Source organism: Eptesicus fuscus, chromosome 12 (assembly GCF_027574615.1).
Source record: "Eptesicus fuscus isolate TK198812 chromosome 12, DD_ASM_mEF_20220401, whole genome shotgun sequence".
Taxonomy (NCBI): Eukaryota; Metazoa; Chordata; class Mammalia; order Chiroptera; family Vespertilionidae; genus Eptesicus; species Eptesicus fuscus.
This window is the reverse complement of record NC_072484.1, coordinates 61,648,436-61,666,348: the sequence shown is the minus strand read 5'-3', so window position 1 is coordinate 61,666,348 and position 17,913 is coordinate 61,648,436. Positions and strand designations below refer to the sequence as shown.

The following is a 17,913-nucleotide window of genomic DNA, read 5'->3' as shown; positions in this document are numbered from 1 at the left end:
AGGCTAAGGTAGAACAATGCTCTATGCCTCCTAGGGGGTTCCCTGGGAAGGTTCAGTTCCCTGGGTTCCTTCTGAAAGTCAGTGGAGACAGATGACTTCCACTGAGCCTAAGTGTGCTGAAGGGTATGCTCTAGCCATGGGTTATAGTTCAGAATCTCCCACGGATGACCTAGGAAGTAGCTGATGGGAGAAAGGCAGTTCAAGTGTGTTGCTCAGAGAATAAGTCTATTGTCTTCTTCAATAGACAGTCCCTTCAAGTCCACTTCCCTCGGGTCGTATGCTCCTCATTTTCCCTGATGGGACGAATGTTTTACAACAATTTTAAATGTTAAGTTGATATTATAAAGTGCTCAAAACAATACCTGCCCCATACTAAGTGGCATATCAGTGTCTCTTTACAAAGCTGTATCAGCAAGGGTGATGACATGAGACCATTTTCTTACAGAATACTAAAAAGAGTGAGGAAATGATGCAAATATAGGAACCAAGGAAATAGGAGGCTCCACCTACTTCAAAGTCTGAAGGTCTTTCAGACTTGGCCCCAGAAGTCTCCCAGTCTAGTCATTACCATTCCACAGAAGAATGAGGGAACACAGGCTATACCAGCCAACTTGTTAAATGCAGTTATTTCCATAAATCATGCCAAAAGTAAAACTGCATTATATTTTAAAGTCCTTTCTCCCTATGAAAAACCTGACTAATTCTGAGTAACTTTTATTCAAAGACGGTGAGCAGTTTTTCATATTTCTTGTTCTGTGACAATCTTGTGCATGTTCTCTGTCACTTTGGTTTGAGTTGTTAGAATTCTTTTTTATTTGAAAGTGCTTTTTGCATATTAAAGAACCTAGCCCTTTGTAATGTAGTGTCCACATTTCTCTCAGCTTATCATTTGTGTTTAATCTTGTTTGTGGCATTTTTGCCACACAAAAGTATAAGTCAGACTTAGTGATTATTTTCCTCTCTAACTTCTGAGTTCTATATCATGATTAAAGTTCATTACAATTTTCAAGATTGTTTTTAAAGTTCACCTCCTTTCTCTAACTTTTATGAATTTGTTATTTTATATTTAAATTCTTGTTCATTTTAAAACTATTTTCCCCTATGGCCAGCTAATTACACCTAAGTGATTTATTAAATTATTAAATTGTGTTATGATTATAGTATTCAGTACAGTAACATGCTACATAGGTTTGTAGCCTAGGATCAACAGGTTGTACCATATATTCTAGATATGCAGTAGGCTATACCATCTAGGTTTATATAAGTGCCCTGTATGGTGTTCACACAAGGATGAAATTGCCTAATGACACCATTTCTCAGAACATATCCTTGTTGTTAAAGCATGACTGTACATTTCTCAGACACGATTTTATAAGTGATAAAATAATAATGCTCTCACAAGTTCTTCCCAAACAAAATATTTGGTGGTTCAGGTAGGTTCTAGTTGTGTGTGTTGTATTTTTAAACACATAACAACAATAACAAAGCATTTTGTATTCTTCCAGACTTCTGGAATAGAACAATTCATTTAAAAATGTTTGCCCTGGATTTTTACTCTCTGCTCCAGCCACAGCCCCTTGCCAAGGTCAAGCTTAAACAACCAACTAAGCCATGAGTAAGTAGCAAGCCAACAGTGAGCAGGAGACAGCTGCTAAATGTCTGGTGGAATTATTTTTTTGTCAAAACCATCCCACATGTTTAAGCTATTCTAGCCAAAAGCAATGGAAACCATTCAAAACATTCCATCAAAATCCAGCAGAGGAAAGCTGCAGGCTGTATGCAGAAGCTGTGTGTGCCATGAAGCAGCCTCTGTCTTCCCCACTCCCTCCTGTCTTAGCCACTGAAATGAATAACCAGGGACTGCTGTGCTCCCATTAGCTCATATTTTGTCTAAATATCCAAGATATTCATGCAACACACAGATGAGGCAACCACTTTAGCAATAATTAAAGCAGCAAAATCTCTTTAAAATCCCAGTGTGGTGGGTTGTTTTTTTTTTAGATAATTGGGTTGGCTTACTTGTAAGGTGAAGCTAACACTAAAATGATCTTTTTAAAAAAAGAAAAACACAACAAAGAATTGCCACCTTCACAATTAATATCTGATGGTGCAATAACCTTTTACAGTGATCAAAGCACCTGGTATGTGTACCCTGGGAAGAATTCCTGTTCCCATGGGGCCTTGCCTGCATATTAACGTGTGTCCATAACTGCTATTCACCTGGGGCCAAGTTCCTGGTGTCAAGTTCTAACAAGCAGTGTCAGGTTCTTACCACAGACTGAAATGGATTGTTTCTCATAGAGTGTCAGAATTTAAATCGAATGAGGGCCGAACAGAAAGCACAGGTTCTCTAGGGGCCCTGGCCATTCCTTGGCCTCTCAATAATCCTTCTCCAGACAGAAGTTTGGGCTAGTCCTGAAGAGGCCCGAGAGAACCATTGGAAAGAATCCACTAGCTCCAAATTCTCTGAGCAGAATCAAATCAGCTGTCATTTTCTCTCAGTCATTCAGAAATTATTCTCCTTCCTGGATCCTGTTCACACTTCTTATGAGATACAATATAGCACGATGGTCAAGAACATGAGCTCTAGAACAGATTACCCAGGTTTAAAACTGGGCCCCTACATCCTCTTAGCTACAAAACCTGGGACAAGCTCCCTAATCTCTGTGCCTCAGTTTCCCTATTGATAAGATGGGAGAATAACTGTAACTCGTTCATAGGATTGTGAAGGTTAACATACACTACTTACAATGGTGTCTGGAACACAGCAAGGATTCGATTCAGTAAGCATCGATGGCAATGATTTATTAACTTGTTTTCAGTCCACTGCCTAAGTGAACAGCATATAATTATAGTGAACACGGTGCCATTTGAAAGTAATCACTGAGACAGCCATAATTCTTAACAGAAGTTACATTTTGAAACTCTGAAATTTGGGCAGCATATAAAGTCAAAGGGAAAAGATTACTGTTTATCTATAAGAAATCTCCAGGAACAAAAGCTTACCATTCAGCTTAGTCAGACATTAGTTGATGACTTTTTAAAACATCCCTCCCACACACACTAAAGAAGGTTAGAATGAGTCATGTGGCTCTGGATTAGAATCAGAGTTATCAATATGAATTTATGTTTACCTTAATCTAGATACAGATGGATAGACATAGAAATAATTACAGGTACGTGTGCATACTCAGGTTAGCCTACACGCATATATTCTCTACCTCTGTTCACGTAAAGGGTCTATGCCCAATGACACCCCAGTAGCAACAAGCACACCCAGCGCAGATCTTAGTTTCTAAATACCATTCTCCAATGAAAGGAACTAGGCTGCTTGGAGACATGGCTGATTCTAGGGCTGTACCCTCAAATATACAAGGTGAGCCTGGAAAATAATGTACCAAAAAGTAAGGAAGTGCTCAAAAACCAAAGTGATAGGCATAGGCTAGGGACACAGGAGCCAACAGAAAGAGTTCCCAGTAGCCAAAGCTGCAACAATTTAAATAACACAGCATTGCATTAAAAACCAAAGTATAAAATAAATGAGTCTGTACTTTTTTTAAAATTTCGTTATTGATTAAGGTATTACATATGTGTCCTCATCCCTCCATTAATCCCCCAATTCCCCCCCCCCCCAATTCATGCCCTCACCCCCCTGGTGTTCATGTCCATTGATTAGGCCCATATTCATGCATACAAATGAGTCTGTACTTTTATAAATAGAGGCCCAGTGCACGAAATTCATGCACGACGGGGGGGGGGGGTCCCTCGGCCCAGCCTGCCCCATCTCATAGTCTGGGAGCCCTCAGGGGATGTTCTACTGACGGCTTAGTGCAGCGGGGAGCGGGCCTAAGCTGCAGTCTGGCCTCCCTCTGTGGTGGTGACCAGCAGGCCAACTAGGATGGGCAGCGAGCAGCTGGCCCTGCCCTCAATTGCGCCATGGCCACTGGTGGCCTCCCTCTGCAGGAGGCAACCCCAGCAGGCCTACCTGGGGATGGTGCTGGGCGGCCCTGCCCCAAATTGCCCTGCCACTGCTGCCACCTATGGCCTCCCTCTGCGGGAGGTGACCAGGTGGGCGATCAGGGGATGGTGTCAGCCCCCATCGCCCTGCCGCTGCTGGTTGATGCTGCCCGCCCCCCCCCCCCACACCCCATCGCCGTCCCCTTCCTCTGCCCGCTGGCATGTGCCTTGGCTGGCCTGGTGACACCTGCTCGCCGGCCCTGCCCCCCCACTGACCTGTTGTTCTGCCGTTCGGTCGATTTGCATATTACACTTTTATTATATAGGATTGCTTTACTTGGAGGGAGATTTACCCACCAAAATGAGCTCTAGAAGCAGTGTTTTTCAAAGTGTGGTCCTACATTTTAACAGGCAACCCAGATGAGTGTTATGCATTGTATTATTTGAGAGGATCTCTTTTGAAGTGTGACACTTCAGTAGAGACATTGGCTCATTAAAATTATGCCTCTGGTATGACCACATTCAGTATCTGATATTTACTGTTAAAAATTGAGCACCCAATATCTCTTTATCAATCTATATAGGCTCATAATGTTTCCAAATCTTGAAAGTCTCCATACTCACAGAGCATTGAATGACTTCGATAAGTATTTTTAAGGGATCATGCAGGAAAGCTAATTTAGGTGATAGGGAAGTGTAGTAGATAGATAATATCCTAGATTAGGAGAAAAGATGGCACATTAGCCTTACATGATGGTGGCTGAAGGAAGAAAAACAAACGTTGCAGCAAAGAAAGAGCACTAAGTCTGTCTTCTGTCCTAATTGTTTGGCTATTGCTGAACTAAGCAAGTTCCCTTACACTGTTCCTTTTCCTCGATACCTTCTCCCAATTATTAGAATCACCCATTCAACAAAGTTGCCCAAACTGGAAAACCTGGGCTAATACCATTTGCTTTCATCCCTGTGTAATCAGCCAAATAGTTCCGTCAGGTTTCCTCATAAATATGTCTCTGATCCACTGCCTCTGTCTAGTCCTAGTTCCCAACACCAGTCTCTCTTTTTCTTGGGCCCAAAAACACTGCAGCTGTCTAAATTGATCCTTGCCACAGCCACCAGAATGGTTCACTTAAAATGAAAGCAAGACCAGGATGCTCCCATGCTTGACATTCTTCACTTTAAGCTCCCTGCTATTGTATATAAGACCCTCAGTGGTCTGTCCTCTGCCTACTTCTCAGGCTGCCGTGGAAGTCAGGCCTGACTGACGCTGTGGGTGGCCAGGACCTGGGCCTGACTTCTGCCCCAGGCACCCCCTGCCCCCCTGCCTGTGTCTGCTCTGTGGCTGCCCGAGCCGGCATGGCAGCACGGTAGCTCGGGCAGGCCCCCTCCCTCTCCCCGTCTCTGTCTCCGTCTCCACTCTGGGCCTCACCTGCACATGCAGCCTCCTCCTGATCAGTCATGACTATTACAGCATCCCAGCCTAATTTGCATATTACCTCTCTATATATATATATACACACACACACACACACACACACACACACACACACACACATGATTATGATTAAATAAGTAAAGGGGAGAAGAGACAAATTTCACCTGCAGAAGAATTCCAAATAATTTATTTAGATACTCCTCCTTCAAGGAGATGAGTGGGGGCTGAGCAAGAGACTTCCTTCCAAGGAATATAGTAAGGAAAGGAAGTGAGAGGTAACTACAGTGCAGAAACCTGACAACCACTACCTCAAACAGGTGGTCAAGGTCAATACCATCAGTGATTAGGTGTGTTGATAACATGAACCCTTGATATGTTTAAATATGATATGATAAAGTAATAAAATAGTACTCTACCTCTGTGATCTTCCTCCCAAAAACACATAACCCCAGTCTAATCATGAGAAACATATCAGAACAACCTTAACTGAGAAAGAGTCTCCAAAGTATCTGACTAGTACTCCTTAAAACTGTCAAAATAAAGGAAGTCTGAGAAACTGTCATAGCCGAGAGGAGCCTAAAGACAGGACAATTAAATATTATATTCTGGATGGGATCATAGAACAACAGCAACAACAATAACAAAAAGGGTATTAGGGGGAAACCAATGAAATCTGAATAAAGTATGGACTTTAGTTAATAAAAAAGTTCCTTAATAGTGACAAAATTAACATAATAATGTAAGATGTTAGCAATAAGAGAAACTAAATGTGGGCTATATGGGAGCTCTCTGTACTATCTTTGCAACTTTTCTGCAAATATGAAACTATTCTAAAATAAGTTTATTTAACTGTTTTAAAATATAAACCATAGCCCTGGTCGGTGTGGCTAAGTTGATTGCAGTGTCGCCCCTTACACCGAAATGTTGCAGGTTTGATTCCTGGTGAGGACACATACCCAAGTTATGGGTTCAATCCCTGGTTGAGGCACATATGGGAGGCAACCAATCGATGTTTCTCTCTCCAATTGATGTTTCTCTCTCTCCCTCTCTCTCTCTCTTTTCCTCTCCTTTCTCCCTCTCTCCCTCCCTCCCCCCTCTCTAAAATCAGTAAGTATGTCTTCAAGTGAGGATTAAAAATAAACAAACAAACAAACCATAAAAATAACACACATACCTCACCACATATAGATGTGAACACTCCCTAATATCCACCAGACTATAGCACACACATCCACATCAACACTATATGCTGTCATGAAACTTCTCTGGGGCCAACAAATATTGCTTAAAAAGACTGAAGATGAGATCACAGTCCAGGACATTTATCAACTTATAATAAAGCTGTAATAGTTAATTAAGTCAGTGTAATATTGGCATAAGGATGGGTAAGAAGGCCAACAGAACAGAATAGAGAGCTCTAGAAACGGGCCTGTGCACATGGGGTGCATGCTATATAAGAGAGACGATACTGCACATCAGTGGGGGGGAGAGAATGGCTTACAGAATGCTGACAACTGGATAGCTATATAGGGAAAATTACACAGCATATATAAAATCAATTTCCAAGTGATTTAAAGATAGACAGGAAAATAAAACTACAACATGTTTTAAAGATCATCAAAATAGGGAAATGTCTTCATTACCTTGGAAGTGTGGAAAGATTTCTTTAAATAAGACTCACCATTCCTCCTCCTCCCACCCACCCCCAAAAAAGCATAAAGGAAAAAATTAATGCATACTATTACATAGAAATTAAAGATTTCTGATGATAAAAAGACAACATAAAGAAAGTGAAAAGATGAGACATAAACTTGAAGAAGATATTTCAACACATACATATATAGCATCAAATATATATGTATATAACATGTATGTATGTATATGTGTGTGTGTGTGTGTGTATTTAAATTGTATGAATCGAAATTTTTCCTAGAAAATTAAACAGGCTGATGAGCATTTTTTTCAATTTGTATCTAAGAATTATGATATCTATCTCAATATTTCAGTTCTGAGAATATTTCAAATAGTAAAATGAAGAATTGACTTGTATATATTGCTTATATGGACTTATTGTGCATTTTTTATTAAAAGAAATTTGATATTTACATAAAAAAAATTGTATGAATCAACAAGATTAAGGTAAATGACCCAATAGAAAAAGTGACAAAGACTTAAATAGGCTCTTCACATAAAAGTGAACTTGCTTGATAGGCCAATAAAGATATAAAAAGATGCACCCAGTGCATCTTATTGGTAACTGGGAAAGTGCAAACTGAAATTACTATCAGACATCACTCCACACCTTAACATCTTACAGTATTAAGACTTAATGAAACAGGAAGTCTCATGATGCACTGGTATTCACTTTGGAAAACACTGACATTACCGAGTAAAACTGAGCATCTGCACACCCTGTGACTCAGCAATTAAACTCATATACACGTGACACTATGAACTGTACAACAAAGTTCAGGACGCAATGTTCGTAATAGCACCAAACCAGAAATAACTCAAATATCCATCAACGGTAAGATGGGCAGGTAAATTGCATTACATTCATAAAACAGAACAGTATACAGCCATGAAAATGTACAAAATACAGCTGTCAATGGGATGAATTTCCCAGGTATATTGAGCGCAAGCAACATTCATCATATAATACATACAGGGTTATTCCATTTATATAAAGTACAAAAACAACCCCTTGCCAGTTTGGTTCAGGGGACAGAGCTTTGGGCTGTGGACTCAAGGGTCCCGGTTTCCATTCCAGTAAAGGGCATATGCCTGGGATATGGGCTCGATCCCAGTGTGGGGTGTGCAGGAGGTAGCCGATCAATGATTCTCTCTCATCATTGATGTTTCTATCTCTCTCTCCCTCTCTCTTCCTCTCTGAAATCAATAAAAATACATTTTTTTAAAAACTTTAAAAAATGCAAACTAAATCTGTCATTTAGAAATGCAAACATGGGTGGCAAAATATCAAGAAAATGAAATAATTATATCAAAAGTCAGAGTAATAGTTACTTCTGGATGAAGGGAAAGAGCTAAGGATACAACTGGGGAGGGAAGCTCACTCAGTTACACTGCTGTTCATTTTATTCTTTAAAATTCATAAAATCTGTAAAACATTTATGTGTACTTTAAGGCTTAAAGTACACATAAATGTTTTACAGATTCTTCATTAAAAATACTTGAAAACTGAGAAAAAGAGATTCCAGATGCCTTTGCTTGGCTCTTGGGGGAGCTTGGTCTTTAGGTCTTAGCCTCCTGCTTGACAATAGGGAGCAGATACAGGCTCAGCCACCTGCACAGCATCAGAAGATAGAAACACCGGAAGGTGCGGCCCGTGTTGGAGCACAAAACACATATTTTAACAGCACAGCCTCTACGCTGCTTCCTCACCTCACGTGAACAAATTCTGTGTGCCTTTTAACACTGGTCATAATATTCCAGACCTTTTGGTGGCTTCTGATATTCATTGGCCTTTGTGCGTTTAGTTTTTTAGTATTTAAAATAAGTTGTATTTTTATTATCCAGCATCTCAAGTTCTCTGATTTGTATAATTTTAAAGGACTTCCTATATCCACTTTTGGCCTACTACTAAGACTGGAATGAGTTTTGGAGTCACATCTAAGTAATGAAAGCAATTTATACATTCTTAGTAAAAACATGTATTTCCAAATATATTTTTAGTCAGCTAAAGACCTTAACTTTATCCAAAATTTGAAACAACAGATGTGTGGTGATTTCTCACTTGGCTGGTGTGTATTTCAGGAAGCTGTAGATGGAGAACTTAGGCTGCCAAGCCCAACTTCCACCCAAGTTTCTAGCTCTAGATAACACAGGAAATTGCATGAATCCTTACTTGCTCAAGAATTCAGAATGCTCCCGCAGCCTACCTGGAGGTTGGCAAATAGGTTTCCTCTGTTTAACTGGTGGTGACTACATGGAGCATTCATTGTGTTAAGAAGGCACCTGAGGCCACAATAGACTCAGGAAAAGACAATGCTGTGACTCAAATATCCATCAACAGTAAGATGGACAGATAAACTGTATTACACTCATAAAACAGGACAGTATGAAAATGTACAAAATACAGCTGTCATTAGGATGAATTTCTCAGGTATGTTGAGTGCAAGCAACAACTCACGGGTCTGAGAGACAGGGAAGAGGGGGCAAGAGCATCAGGTGTTTGCCATCCTGGCCCAGCAAATCAAGCCCAAACCACTCTGCATACTTTTTTTAAAAAAAATAAGTTTTTATTGATTTCAGAGAAGGGAGAGGGAAAGAGAGCTAGAACCATCAATGATGAGAGAGAATCACCATTCAGCTGCCTCCTGCACACACCACACTGGGGACTGAGCCTGCAACCCCGGCACATGCCCTGGCGGGACAACCACTTTACATACTTTTAAGCCATTCATAAACTATCTTCTTACTATCTAGCTATCTTTTTCTCCATTCCCCAGGGCAAGCCATCAGAGAGATACTCTTGATGTCCCCTCACCCATAACACAAGTCATACTCCCTCCCACCTCCATGCCTTTGTCCATTATCTTCCCTTCCTGGAATTTCCTCCTACAGGACTCATCCTTAACAGCTTATCTTGTGACTCATCCAGGAGCAAACCTTTCCAAGCCTTTTGAAATCACTCTAGATAACTAGAGCTTTCCCTTTCCTGAATTCCTTTGTCCTATCTGCACCATGACTTTTGGAACTCTGTTAAATACAGTCTTGTATTGCTCATTAGATATTTCCTTCCCATGGGCACTACTCTCGGCTCCCCAAACAGAAGTAAATATTTCAAAAGAAAGTACTTTCTTCTCTTTTCATGTTCTTCCCTTAGTTCTTTCTATACCCAAAAGAACTAAGAAAAATGTATTGCTAATCGAATGACTGAAAACTGATAGCACAAATTTCCTTCCTTTTGTCCCACCCTAGTTTCACCTCTACCCTCAGATGCTTCTTTCTTGGAGTACAACCTCTACTCCAGGAAAAAAATTTGACTCACCAGCAGCAGCCCCACCAATCTCTCTCACCCTTTCTTTAGAGATAGCAGAAGTGTTGATATAAGATCTTAGAGACCATGAGTCCATTTCTCAGGAGAGGAAAGAGGACACCCAGTCCTTAATGACCTCCCGGATTGTATTTATGGACAATGGGAGGAACCTTGGGCAAAGAGAGCCAATGACAGAAGACCTATCTCCAGTTCATTACCACCTCTGAGTAGAAGGTTCCCTCACTCCTAAACCCCTAATTTCCACTATCACTTTTGTTAGGTAACTTCCTACTGCTACCATTTGCAAGATAAAATCAATCAGGCCTGAGAGCTTTTCTCCCATCAGCACTTCTATATGATCCCTTCCTCATCCTTACTGATTCCTTCACAGACCTAAAGATGCCAGTAAGAGGTGGAATTCCAAGGAAAAGCCACAGGAGACCACTGAGCTTGAAGAGCAGGTTAAGTCAGAACCCACTGGAGGAAGGCCAATGTCCAAATGATCAGCAAATCAGGAAGAATTTCTAATTTGGAAATCAAATAACTGCTTCTGGATCGTGAGTGATGGTAAGCCACTATTTCCAGTCTCCATGAGATCTGAGGGTGAGAGGGAAGCTCAGGCATATGTGGCCTGAAGTCAGACCTGCACAGATCTTAGCTAGGTTCTCCCTCCTTCTTCCCTACCATAAGTTCCTTTCATCTAACTCAAATGCTTTTCCAAGTATGGCCCATGGACCCCTTATAAATCACTTTCTTTTAAAAAAATCCTCACCCAAGGATATTTTTCCATTTATTTCTAGAGAGAGTGGAAGAGAAGGAGGAGGGGGAATGAGAGAGAAGCATTGATGTGATAGACACATCGATTGGTTGCCTCCTGCACGCACCCCTACTGGGGTTGGGGAACCTGCAACCAAGGTATGTACCCTTGACTGGGAATTGAACCTGAGATTCTTTGATCTGTGGGCCAATGCGCTTACCACTGAGCAAAACTGGCCAAGTCATAAATCACTTTGAAAAATGCATATGTTCCCAACCTACCCCTGCCTAGTGAATCAGAATCTCTGGAGTTGGATCCTGGAATCTGAATTTTTAAAAAGTGCTCTTCATGATGTTATTATGTTCATGGTGAAGAGTTGTAAAATCATAAAAGCCAGCATTTCAGTAAGGGCCTGAGGTCAGTTGAAGACAAGGTCAGTTGAAGACAATTAGAATAAGTCAGCCAAGAACTTTGAGATAGAAACCAGATAGCCATCTATGGCTGGGGGGAACTGATACCAAGAGTTTGTGCATAGATAAAGAAAAATGTTTATATGTCAACAGACTTAATTGTCTTAACTATTCCAGGAAGCAGAAAACCTGCTGTGGAAAGTTACCGGGTTGTAAAATGGAAAGACCCTGCCCCCTAAAGTGTATTTAACCTGTGTTCAAACCCTGCTTCGGGGCCCACAACCTCTGCTCTGTGTTCAGAGTATGTTGTGGGACCGGGCATGCCTGTACCAATAAACCCTTTGCTTTTTGCATGAGAGGCATCTCTTGGTGCTTTGTGAGTGCGGCCAGCGTTCCGGGCGTTACAATGGAACTTCTGAAACTACTAAATCAAGGTGACCTATTTCATTTTTTTCTTTTTAAGACTTCTTTGCCCCAATTCTTCCACCAGGCCCAACACAAGGCCAGGCAGTTTCTTCATATTCTCTCTGAAGAACGTTGCTTTTCTATATAGACCACAGGCCAAATCTGCCCTCCTCAGAGTCACTGGAATCAGCGCCATGCCATGCATTACTTGTTCAGAAACTTGGTGGCCCACCACAGACTCATGTCAGCTTCTCCTGCCATCTGAGTTAGGCAAGTCACACCATTTACTCTCTCTGCTCTGAGCTGCCCATGCTCTTCAAGTCAGGTCCTGCACCATCACTTCAGTCAAGGTTCTCTTACTTTCTTTCAACCCTGTACATCCCTAAAATGTCCACAAGTTTGCAATCCCTACTTCAGCATCAGCAGATGAGAGGGAAAAGGGGGTAGCCCCGTTTCCCAGGCCCCATCAGGAATGGCACACTCCCTTACCAGAGCTTCTCTACAAGGCCCATCTCCATTGGGGAGGGAGAGGAACCACGGAAAAGTAGGGAAGTGACATCCACTGAGCACCTACTGTGTACATCCTGCTTACCTACCGTAACATCAATCCAGTTTACTTCCTCACCTTAGATTCAAGAGACTACACATTACTCCAATGTCACAACAACTTGGCACAGAAAGATTTTGTCTGGATTTCTTCAAGATACCCAGGAAAATCTCTCACAAAGATCAGTAGCTTAAAAAAAATCCAAACCAGAAGTCCTGAATGCCCCCGACCAGATGCCTCTGAATGCCTTTCAGTCAGGCTAGTGTAGTTAGACCTTCTGGAGCATCATGAATATGAAACACACTAACCTGATGGTGGGGCATCTACTCTGGAGGCACTTCTGCACACAAATACCTCAAGTGGGCTGAGTCAAGTTCAGGGAGTTAATTCCATTCAAATTCCAGTACCTTCTCAAAATACAACAGGCAAACAAAGCTCCTCTTAAGAATGTACAAGTTTACATGACCACAGTCTGCTGGATGAGACTGGTGATACTACATACATGCACACACAAACACACACACACATACACAACCAAACCTAGATACTGTCCCTCTCCAACCTCCAACGAAAATAAAATATGGTGTCTGACAATTATAGGAGAGCAAAGTGCTTGAGGATTAAAGTAAAAGAAGGTCAAGTTCTAAATAAAGTTTGTAGTGAAAGATTTGGCTAACTCCCCAGAAAAAGTCATACCAGCAGGCAGAATCTGGAGCAGCCAGATTGGTTGACCAAGAATCTGATTCCACTGCCATGGAAAGGTGTCAACAAGCCGATGGGTCACTTCAGACTATGCTTACCAGACCATGCTTATCTAGGGGGGGAAAGTTTATACTCTGGGCAAGGGCCAATCCATCAGGCTTCCCCGCATTCCTAAATGGGAGTTTTTAATATAGTTATCTGATTTTCCTTCCTTTTGTACATTGTATGTTCTGGGGATAAATTCATCATTTGGCCTCCAAAGTCTATTTAATCATATTAATATATATATTAATATATATGTATATATATATATATATATATATATGTACATTTATTTATTTATACACACACACACACACACTGAGTGGCCAGATTATTATGATCTCTGAACGCATAATTATCTGGCCACTCAGTGTGTGTGTGTGTGTGTGTGTGTGTGTGTGTGTGTGTATTAGAGCAGGCGTCCTCAAACTACGGCCCGCGGACCACATGAGGGTGTTTTTGCCATTTTGTTTTTTTACTTCAAAATAAGATATGTGCAGTGTACATAGGAATTTGTTCATAGTTTTTTTTAAACTATAGTCCGGCCCTCCAATGGTCTGAGGGACAGTGAACTGGCCCCCTGTTTAAAAAGTTTGAGGACCCCTGTATTAGAGGCTCGGTGCATGAATTCGTGCATGGGTAGGGTCCGGCCAGCCTGGCCAGGGGGAGGGGACATGGGTGGTTGGCCGGCATGCCTGCTGGTCGAACTCCTGGTCGAGGGGACAACTTGCATATTAGCCTTTTATTATATAGGATATACACTGAGTGGCCAGATTATTATGTGTTCAGAGATCATAAAAATCTGGCCACTCAGTGTGTATGTGTGTGTGTGTGTGTGTGTGTGTGTGTGTGTGTGCATATATATTGTGAATATATATATCTATAATATGGCACTGTTTTAATACTTAGTTATTATTTTTATCTCAATCAGCTTTTTGTTAATTGAAATTTTTATTGAGGTAACTGGAGATTCCCACATAGCATAGTTATATGAAATGATACCAATAGATTCTTTGTACACTTTGCCCAGGTTCCCCAAATGGCAACGTTTTCCAAATCTATAGTATAATGTCACAAACAGGATACTGCCATTGATTCACTCTATATTACTTATATTTCCCCAGTATTTTTATATTAATCCTCACCCCAGGATATGTTTTTATTGATTTTTAGAGACAGAGAGAAACATCGATTGGTTGTCTCTCATACGCACCCCACCAGGGATCAAACCCACAACCCAAGTACGTGCCCTGATAGGAAATTGAACCTGCAACCTTTTGGTGTAAGAGACAACACTCCAACCAACTGAGCCACCCAGCCAGGATGACTTCCCCAGTTTTATTGGTACTCCTGTGTGTGTGTGTGTGTGTGTGTGTGTGTGTGTGTGTGTGTGTGTGTGTGTGTGTAAAGTTCTACACCATTTTTAAATTTTATTTTATTTTTTGCTAATCCTCACCAGGGGATATTTTTTAATTGATTTTTAGAGAGAGTGAAAGGGAGAGGGAGAGACAGAGAAAAACATCGATGTGAGAGAGACACATCGATTGGTTGCATCCTGCATGCACCCCAACCAGGGCCAGGGAACCTGTAACCAAGGTACGTGCCCTTGACCAGAATCTAACCTGAGATCTTTCAGTCTGCAGGCCAACACTATCCACTGAGCCAAACTGGCAGGGCAAGTTCTACACCATTTTATCACCTGTGTAGGTTCACATGTCCACTACCACAGAGAAGATACTGAACAGTTCCGATATGATAAGGAGAACTTGTATTGCCCTTTAATATCCATGTCCACTTTCCTCCCTCTCTCCAGCCTACACAGCCCCTAACCATCACCTCTGGCAGCCTAGTTTGTCCTCTATTTCTAAAATGTTTTCATTTCAAAGTATTACACAACTGGAATCATACACTATGAAACCTGTGGAATTGGCTTTGTTCACTCAGCATAATTCCCCTCGAGGTTCACCCAAGTTGCATGTACTCTTAGTTTGTTTCTCTTTATTGCTCAGTAATATTCCATGGCATGGATACACCACAGTCTGTTTAAGCCATTCACCTTTTGAAGGACATCTGGGCTGATTCTGGTTTGGGACAATTACAAATAAAGCTTCTATGAATATTCATGTGCAGGTTTGTATAGATCAAAGTTTTCATTTCTGTGGGATAAATGCCCAACAGTGCAACTGCTGGGACAAATGGTAATTGCATATTTAGGGTTTTTTTATTGCTGGGTGAAGGGGGTCAGTGGGGGGAGGGGGGACAACTGTAATACTTTCAACAACAAAGATAAATTTTAAAAAACTGCTGCACTATTTTCTAAAGTGGCAGCACCATTTTACATTCACATCAACAATGTGTGAGTGATGCAGTTTTTCACATCCTCACATTTGTTGATGGTTTCTAATATAACTCCATGGTAATCAGAAAACATACTTTGTATGATTTTAAATTATTTTAAATTTATTGAAGTTTATGGTACGGCTTAATATGTGGTCTATCCTGGAGAATGTTCCATGTGAGCTTGAAGCTAATAAGTTTTTAACACTTATTTTTATACTTCCTATTCTCCCTTTCAGAGAGCAAGAGACAGAGACAGAGAAAGCAGTCTAAGGTGGAGGGCCTTTTGCAGACAACTACAGCCACGGACTGCTTAACCACGGGGATATGTTCTGAGAAACGTGTTAGGTGATTTCGTCATTGTGCAAACATCACAGAGAGCATTTACACAAGTCTAGATGGTACAGCCTACGACATACCTAGGATATATGGTATATTCTATTGCTCCTAGGTATAAGCCGGTACAGCATGTTACTGCACAAAACAGTATGAGATTAAATCAAGCACAAGAGAAAATGATATAAAACTGGAAGTAACTGTAAATGAGCATGATGTTTCTTTGTAGGATGATGGAAATGTTCTAAAATTAGATGTCATAATGACTGCATAACTCTATAAATATGCTAACATTGATTGACCTATATACTTCAAACAGGTGCATTTTATGGTTTATAAGTTATCTTAATAAAAATATTAACACTTAAATGTTTAAATTTTTTAAATTTACTAGCATCAAACTAGTTTTTCTTGTTGACTTAACCAGAGGTTTGAAAGAGAATTGCAAAGGGAATTATTTCTTTCTGAACAATTCAATAACAGGCAGATCTAAAATAACTTTTGAGTATAACAAAAGATAGATATTCCACACTTTAAACTACAACTGCGGGGTCTTAGAAGCCACATTCATACCTCACTGAGGCCAAACTAAAAGAGAAAGGGTATCATATTACCCAGAGAACTAGGACTCGTGTGACAGTGGCCCATGATGTCTCCACTGGATGTAGTAGCTGGGATGTGGTCTTGAATTGTCTCCCATTGGGCATGGAGGGGCTGTGAGTGAATCTGTGGTTAGACGTGAGATGGGTGAATTATGCATTATGAAAATTGTACATGTAGGAATTGGCTAGCACAAAGCAGAATGCTTGCTGAGGAGAACCCTATACAGTGCATAAAAGCTGAATTTCACCCTTGGAAACAGTGTCTTTAGGTGCCAGTAGCCAAGCCAACATGTCACAGACATGTTTTGTCTGCCCAGGCTGTACTTTACTAGAAACTGCCCCTCTTCCAAACTAGTCACCCTCCCATTCTTAAAGTTATGGCAGAAAAATAATTTTGTATTACCCAAGTCCCCTCCCTTGACCACAAATGCCTTATCATGATGGGGGAAATCCTTCCATAGAAATGACTAGAAACAGAGAGTGCCAGAGACTAAAGTTGGAATATATGGCATACCAGAGCTAAAAGCAGCTCTGTGTTTTACCATGTGGTACCAGTACCTTCCAATAAATTCCTTTTTTTCCCCCCTGAAATTAATTTCAATTGGGTTTTGGTTCCCTGTAACCAAATAATTCCATTCAAGTTTAAATCATTTTCTGCGTAGATTCTAGTCTGTCAGCTCTCCCACAATATACAAGGCTTAATTCACTTAAAGTCACACCTTTACCGCAGTTCAATGGTGTCAGATGATAGCACCTTCTCTCAGCAAAGGCCATCTCTACCCACCCGTGCCACCCCCTTCTAATGACAAAAGTTATACTGGGAATACTAGACAAGTAAACTGCTTTAGGATTACAGTAAAGAAGGTAGGGATCTGAACTAAGTCTGGGGAGTTTAAACGTTTGTCCAGCCCCCAGAAAAACAAATGATTAATTGGTGTTGATGGCTGTTATTATAAACCAACCCAATGCAATGTGATATAAAGCTTTTGAAATCCCAAAGAAACAGAGCAATTTGTTGAAAGCCATGTTAAGAGCTTTTGCAAGATCTTTTTTCACTGTTATTTAACTTTGGTTTAATCATATTTGGATTAGCAAAACCTGGAGCATGATGCGATTGTCTTTATGAAAATCAACTACTGGAATTGCTGAGAATTAAATTAACCAGAGGAATGGAGACAACCCAAATTCTCTATTTTTCTTTCATAAAATTTTTATTGAGTAAAAGTAAGTAGCTTATCAGGCTAGATAAAGTTATCATCAAATCTCTAGCCCATGTGGACTGTGTGTCTACAAACATCTCTCCAGGTATAAAAATTCAACAATCCAGTGTTTCTGGGACAAGCCAAAATGTTCATATATGATGGGCCACGTTCAGATCTTAGAACAA

The 17,913-nt window shown here is 40.8% G+C and overlaps 1 protein-coding gene and 1 long non-coding RNA gene across 4 annotated transcripts in view; one reads left to right on the top strand and one right to left on the bottom strand.

The window, feature by feature from the left end:
• Positions 1 to 16,287, top strand: part of LOC129150849 (uncharacterized) — a 49,990-nt gene extending 33,703 nt beyond the window's left edge. Inside the window, exons 3-5 of one of the 2 annotated variants that reach the window (XR_008557597.1) lie at positions 10,780 to 10,955; positions 11,913 to 11,989; positions 15,828 to 16,287. This is a non-coding gene — a long non-coding RNA (uncharacterized LOC129150849). The remainder of the gene's footprint in view (positions 1 to 10,779; positions 10,956 to 11,912; positions 11,990 to 15,827) is intronic. The other variant, XR_008557598.1, reaches the window with a different exon arrangement.
• Positions 1 to 17,913, bottom strand: part of RAB31 (RAB31, member RAS oncogene family) — a 119,726-nt gene that overhangs the window by 21,443 nt on the left and 80,370 nt on the right. The window lies entirely within an intron of this gene.